Source organism: Herpailurus yagouaroundi, unplaced genomic scaffold, assembly GCF_014898765.1.
Source record: "Herpailurus yagouaroundi ecotype Mexico unplaced genomic scaffold, PumYag 194, whole genome shotgun sequence".
NCBI classification, from domain to species: domain Eukaryota; kingdom Metazoa; phylum Chordata; class Mammalia; order Carnivora; family Felidae; genus Herpailurus; species Herpailurus yagouaroundi.
Window position 1 is genome coordinate 9,475,199 of NW_024412425.1, and position 7,638 is coordinate 9,482,836.

General features: G+C 42.0%; 1 long non-coding RNA gene across 1 annotated transcript; it reads right to left on the reverse strand.

The window, feature by feature from the left end:
- Positions 1-1,090: 1,090 nt before the first annotated feature.
- On the reverse strand, positions 1,091-7,394 carry LOC121011413 (uncharacterized). Its single transcript, XR_005781613.1, has 3 exons — positions 7,196-7,394; positions 6,580-6,649; positions 1,091-1,208 (listed from the first exon to the last, which is right to left on the reverse strand). It is a non-coding gene; the product is annotated as an uncharacterized LOC121011413 (long non-coding RNA).
- Positions 7,395-7,638: the final 244 nt, after the last annotated feature.

Genomic DNA, 7,638 nt, shown 5'->3' on the forward strand with positions numbered 1-7,638 from the left:
CTTGGTTGAGGCCTGGTCTTGGGAGAGCAAGAAGATGGGGTTTTTTTCTGGCCCCAAATTACTTTGCTTCCTTGTCGAAGCAACTCTCTCTGGAGGAGATGCTGTCAGGGAAGAGGAGAGAAAATCCCCTTTTCTTTGGCATTGGATAGACAAATGGTGTTGCTGCAGATGTGCACTTAACTCACACTTGGAAAAGGGGGAGAGATGGAGAAGGACAGAAGCATAAACAAGGTAAGCAATTCTGCCTGCAACACTCCCCACCCCCCACCACCCCTTGGCATGGGCAGGCCCCAGGGCAAGCATGGATAGAACCAAACTCTCTATCCTTCCCATCAATGTGGTTTTGTATGCACCTCTCACAGCAGGAGTTCCTCACTGCGCACAGAGTGACCATTGCATTTGAATCTTTGTATTTTCTATATAAAGTGACTTAAACACAAACCAACAATTCTGTTGCTTTACCAAAGAACAGAATCTATTACAACATCTGTTGGAAGTTTCCAAAATTCATTTTTAGAGCAATTTTCACCTTCTGTGATGACTTTAGCACCTACCTGCCATGAAATATATAACTTCACAATGGTGACTTGATTCAGCCTTGGTCCCTGTACCCTCTTGTATTATTTAGGTAGACCAAGAAAGGACTCACATCACATCTAACATAACAAATGAGAGAGAGAGAGACAGAGAGAGAGAGAGACTTATTTACTCAGACCTTCTCCACCTCAACAGTCCTTTGCCTCTTCTCCCTTTCCTAAAGACAAATGCAAATTAAATATAAATGCATGAATGGTTGCCAACTGGTATTATTACTTAAATCTGACTCTTTTTGGTCATTAATCCTGAAAATATGTCTATTCTTAGATGGTTGCAATTAGCAATTTGCTGCTTGTCATAACAATCATTAGAAGCAGAAAATATTATCAAATGATTTACAGAGAAAATAATCTGGGAACTTTTGTGATTTTTTTCCATACTGTTAAGATCAAGTATTGGCTGAGCCCAAGTACCTGACAGGATCTGGGCCTGGTCAGGGGTGTGGTTGTGGGGAGCAGTTACATGACCGGAAATAAACATTTAAGAGAATTGATCATGTTTTAAAATTTTATTTATTTTTTAAAGGGCATGGCTTGTTGATGGGTAGAATAAGAGGATCAGATTAGATCAGTAGTTTCCAAATGTCAGCCCAAGGATCGGTTTGTTGACCACTGCAAAATAAGAAAAATAAGGACAGGTAGTGTTTACACATATAAAGTCAAATTTATCTGATGCAAAGGACTTTCTTTTATTCCAAGATTATATTCTGGTGGTGAGTGATAGTAGATGGCAACTTTAAAAAATGCCTTGGATTAGCAAAATAAAATAAGTGAGCAACTTGATACTGGTAAATCCCTAAATTGCTTTAGTCTTATTCCCTGCAACTCTTATCTTCAATGTGGATCCCAGGCTCTGAGCAACTTACATTTTCTGTGCAAACTTTGGTACTCTCATGCACGTAAAAATGATGTGGTTTCCCACTTTTTCCTCCCAGAGAATTTGTATTCACTCTCCAAGACTCTGAATGTCATTTCCTCTGAGAAACCTGTCCTCATGACTCTCACTCAAACTCACCCCCACTGTTCCTTCTGTGTTGCTGAAACTCTGAGTACCTATTTCTAGTTTGGTATTTGGGAACTTGTGTTGTAGTTTTTTGTTGCATTTCTGTTTCCCCCACGAGATTTGGAAAGCTTGAAGAGGATGAGGTGGGATCTGTTTCTTTCTTATCTTTGTAGCCTTGAGTCCACCACTGGGATTAAAACACAAATGTTCTATCAGTCAGGGCCCTACAGAACACAGATGGAACACTCAAATCAGAGCAACCTGAAGAGATTGTGATAAGGACTGTTTACAAAACTGTCTACAGGGTATAGATTTAGAAGCCACAAGGAATAGTGCAGGAGCGTGCATATGGGAAGCTCACCATATCCGGAAATAAGGCAGGGAGGATGGTGTGGAGAGTCACCTGGAAGGAGCTGAGACACATCCACAGATGCAATCAGGCTACAATTACAAGCAGGGAGAGAGCTAAAGAACAACAGCTGGCCTTTCTTTCTCCTTCTACACTCCTTCAGGGACTGCACATTCAATGGAACCCAGCCAGAGGACAGGGGGCAAGGCAACCTGTTACTGTTGTCCCAGTAGGTTGGCTTTGCCAGAGCAAGAAGAAAAAGGTGGAGAGTGAGCCTGAGGAGTGAATGGAAGACATTCAGCATAGTAATGCTCAGCAAATGTGTTTGGAATAAATGGCTGTGTTCCTAAGCAGGTCAGTGGCCCATGCAAACCTTTATGCTTAGAGTGAAGTGACAGTGTTGACGATGATAACAGTGACAATGGAAATGGTGTGGTGATGTTGATGATGATTTTTGTAAGATAGCGGTGGCAGTGATGTTGCTGTTGCTGCTGGTGGTGATAGTGCTAACGATGGAGGTGGTGGTGGTGCTGGTGGTGGAAGTGATTGTGTCAGCAGTGGTGCTGTTGCTGATGGTGCTTGTGGTGCTGGTGATGATAATAATGAATTGCTTACATTTATTTAATATTTACTATATGCCTGGGTGAGCTAAACATTTTATATACTTCATTTCATTGAATCCTCATGACCCTATGAGATGGGCATTATTATTATTCCCACATTAGAGATGAAGAGATGGAAGCTCAAAAAGATCAAAATACCTTGCTAATGGTCACACATCTGGAATGGGTGGGAGCCTGTTCCAGCCTAAGAGTAGGACTCCAGAGCCCAAATGTTCACCATTGCACCCACTGCTTTGGTCTCAGACTGTTTTGCATGTGCATGCCACCTCAATTCCTGTACTTTGAAATCTTTGACACCTTCCCAGTAATCAAGATCTTAAATCCTGAATCTCAAATTCCAGGCCCCTAATTACGGGTCTCTTCCAGTCTTACCTTCTAATATTCCTACCCATAAAGCTTACTTCACCTCAACAAGGCCAAATATCTCCTAAACATCCCTACCTCCATGTGTTTGCTCATGCTGTTCTGTCTGAAATTAATTCTCACCCCTTCTTCCAATTCCCTGACTTTTCCTTAGATCACAGTCCTATCGTTTCTTTAAGATTCAAATAAAAATCACTGCCTGCATCCAGAATCCATCCCTGCCTGCCTTCCTTCCCTGCTCAGGTAGAAACAACCTCTAATGTGTCTGAATCTCCACATGAAAGTGTCTGGAAATTTATTAAACAACTTGGATTATGGTTCCTCCAATTCTTGCTTTTTCTGCACTACTAAACCTGGCTCTCTGAAATGGATTACATTTAGTCTATCTCCATTTTCTCCCGTTTACAGTTACTGCCCAGTGAATATCTGATGAAGAATATAATCTGAAGCCCTTTTCACTCATTGTTTTTAAATCACAATGAGACTTAGTCACTTCATCTACTCATGAATCCATTTATCCGTCTGTCCGTCCCTCCTTCCCTCCATTCAGCCATCTCTCCATTCAGTCATGAAACATAGTAAGATAGAAGTTGGATACATCAACAATGAAAAAGGAGCTCCATTCTGTGCTGGTTGGCTGTGAAGTCTGGTTGAGAATGTCACCTAGAGACTGAGACACACTTAGTATGGGGAGGAAAAGTGTATGTGCTTGGAATCACACAGAGCATGGACACAGTTATGTTTCTCTTACATAGGAGCTTGTAACCTTGGGCAAGTTTCTTAACCATTCTGAGCCTCCAATTCCTCATCCATAAGATGGTCTGTAAGTTCCAGTATAATGCGAGGACCCAGATAGCTCGGGCCTGAGACAGGATCTCATTTGAAAGAAGCACAGATCAAAGAGGAACTGAAACCTTTGTCCCTATATTTCCAAAATATTCAAAGGCTCCAATTACATTTCCATTGAGATCTCGAAAAAATTCCCTCTCTCCTGCTTATCTCCTGGAGATAAGCCTTTCCTACTTTAAAGGCTCTCTTCCCTCCTCTCCACATAGTCCTCTTCTTCTGCCCCTTTGACCAGAATTATTTTTGGCCCTGCGGGTTCTCCTTGATATGCTGGACATGCCCCAGGCCCTTCCTACAGGCACCACTCTCTGGGGGCTGAAGATCTTTTTCCTCGGACTCAGTCTACCTGCTGCATTCCCGTTTCTCTGCTAAAATACCTTCTATATCAATGCCCCCTCACCAACCAGTATAAGTATGAGGATTGGAGATTAGTTGAAAAGGGCCCACAGCACAAGGCCTAGCAGCCAGGAAGCCTCACACACTGAAGCCTTTCATAGTCTGGAGAAAACGAGGCAGGCTTCATGGAAGAGGTGTACCTCAACATTAGCTAAAAGATGGAGAAATGCCCCTGAGAATTTCCAGAAGGGCTGTCTACTGCCCCCACGAGTGGCTCTGGGCTCTCAAGGATTTCTACATGAATCCACTTTCACATAGAAGGGTGGGTTTCTTTACAATTTTTTTTTAGTTAAAAAATTTTAAAGATAATATATTCTTATGGTCCATAAAGTGAAACTCTGTCAAAGGTACACATAAAGAAGTCCTGCTCCTACTCTTGTCTCTACTCACCTCCTCTGAGCCTCTGTCTCTATAGGTAATCACTTGTATTAGTTTTTGGAGCATGTGTCCAGTGTTTTATATAATTAAAGAGGAAGTAATACCTAGGCATAACACAAAATCCAGCCACAAGATATTGCTGTGTTGTGGGTAGAGATTTTCTTCCCATGCCCACTACTGCATTACCCCTTTCCAGAGAGACCCCACCACCTGAGCCTTCTGCTTCCAGAGATATTCTATGCATAAACAAGCATATAGGCATAGATATACTTGTGAACATATTTGTAAACTTTTTTATTGAAGTGTAGTTGACACACAGTGTCATATTAGTTTCAGGTATGCAACATAGTGATTCAACAATTTTATACCTTATGCTATGCTCACCACAAGCACCATCTGTCACCACATAACACTATCACAATACCATCGACTATACTCCCTATGCTGTACCTTTTATCCTTGTAACTTATGCATTTCATAACTGGAAGCCTGTATCTCCCACCTCCCTTCACCCTTTTTACCCATTCCCCACCTCCCTCTTCTCTGGCAATCATAAGTTTGTTCTTGTTATTTATGAGCCTGTTTCTGCTTTTTTTGTTTGTTTGCTCATTTTTTAGATTTCACATATAAGTGAAATCGTATGGTGTTTGTGACATTTGTACATCCTTTCCACAAATAGCAGCAGACTATACACACTGTTTTGCAGCTTCCCTTTTTCTACTTTGCAATATATCTTGGGAAATGTTTCTTCTCAGTTTATAAAAATCTGGCTTATTCCCTTTTTGGGCTGTCAACGCTTCTTCAGTCTGGATATTCCATGATTTATTAAACATTAAAGCATGTTAAGAATCCTATTGACACATTCTTAGGTTGCTTCCAGTGTATGCTATATAAACATAAATAAATATGTTTGAAAAGCCATAACTATCCTTGTGCATATATCATTTTGCACATGTGTAAAAGTGAAGCTGTGTAAAAGAAATTGAATAAAAGTCATAAAAGTGAAATTGAAGAGTCAAAGGCATTTATATTTTAAATTCTGATAGATGTTGCCAAATAGATCTTCTTATGAGTCCAGATAAGCTAGATCATACTGTGGCAATAAACAGCTCAAATCTCCGTGGTTTAAAATCACAAAGGTTCATTTCTCATTGCCACTTCATGTCCATCACGGACCCTGGGGACTCTGTTCTGCATTGTCCTTTTGTTGAGGCACAGGGAGACAGCACAGCCACAATCTGGATCAGCTGTGTTCACCACGGCAGAGGGACCATTTTATAGGACATGTGCTGAATCACATGCTGGTTTTAAAGTTTTTGCTTTAAAGTAACACCTTCATATTTTATTGGTCAAAGCAAGTCACACAGGGTGGATCAGTGCAGTCCCATCATGTGTCTGGAAGAAATGCCAGGCACACGAGGAGCTCTGCAGAGACCACCTCACTTTACCCGGTCCCCACAGCAAGTGAGGAGACCTGGGTGCCACACCCTCCCCAGCACAGTGTCTCAGCAAACTCCCTGATTTTGCCTCGTTTAACAGCTGATAACTCTTCTTATGAAATTTAACTTCATAGAAGCTTTTTTTATGTATTTCTTCTTTTGTTTAAATAACCTTACTTAAAAAAAATAAGCACAACCTTAAAATCATTATCTGTACAGAGACATGTAAACTGGACAAGGCGCTCTCAGCAATCACTCCATGAACCAGTCATGTTTCTGATGTTGGGTGGGTCTCTGCCCACTAGGGGTGCTGGGCTCCGCCAGGTGCCAAGGGCATAGGTGCTACGGAGACAGATGTGCGATGTTGCCTCCAAAACCCGACCTCCAGTGCCCTGAACAGCCCAGAGAGCCATCAGCTTCTGTAGCTCTGTGCCCAGGGATCTGCATTTGTGTCAAGGGTGTGTTTTTCCTTTTGTTCCACAAGATGACTTGTTCTTGCTGACACTTAGAAAGAGCAGAGATCCAGATTTAACACGTAACCCTCTTGTTATCATGGTAACAAACATACCCTGCTCTGAACACTCACCCCGAGAGGTTCTACAGGGGTCTGCCTCCCCTCCACAGGTAGTTCTTGTGGCCACATGTCCATTTAGGTCCTAGAAAAAAGAGAAAGGTTTAGTTTCAATACCTTTGAAACTAAAGGGACCCATTCACATGAAAGGATTTTTAAAGCCGCTTCGAAGTATGACTGACATACAAAAAACCATGCATATTTAATGTATACAATTGAATGGGTTTGGAGATAGATATACATCTGTGAAGCCATCATCACATTCTATGCCATAAACATATCCATCACCTCCCAAACTTTCCTCCTGACTTCTTATTTACTATTATGTGATAAAAACGGTTAAGATTGATCTTATTAGCAAAATTTTAAGTAGACAGTACAAACACAAAGGAGTTTTTGATGATGGTGGCAGAAGTGTGTCTAGGTGCATTGAATGTGTGTGTGTGGATGTGGGGCTTTGAGACTACCTGGATAGAAATAGTTTTCGTCCCCAGGGACATATTGGGGTCCATCAGTTCTGGCTTTCTTGCCACAGAACAAGGCAGGCAGCACCAATGGTGTATGCTACACTTAATTTGCAGAACTTGTAAGATTCAGGAAAACAAGAATTGACAGAAACATCCAACTTTACCTCAGGACAACATGTAAGTTATATTCCAGTATTCCTCTTCATTTCTAACGACCTTTTCTGGAAGGGCTGGATGATTCAGTAGAGCTGGCGGAGGAGGAACGTCGGTAGGAGCCTCACAGTCAGCCTTGGTTGCTGGACTGGAAAGTGGTGAATGCCACTGCCTATCCGCATGTGCGTTAGCTGCAGTGCCAGTGCAGGGGGACTGGAAAGCATCCTTCCCTGCTCAAATCAGGGACACTGGTTGGGTTGTTTCTATTTTGGGCTTACAATTGTCATGACCTATGTATCCACTTTTAAAAAGGAATCAAAGGGGCGCCTGAGTGGCTCAGTCAGTTAAACATCTGACTCTTGGTTTCATCTCAGGTCATCCCATGGTTCATGAGTTTGGGCCCCGCATCTGGCTTTGTGCGCTGATAGCATGGAGCCTACTTAGGATTTTCTCT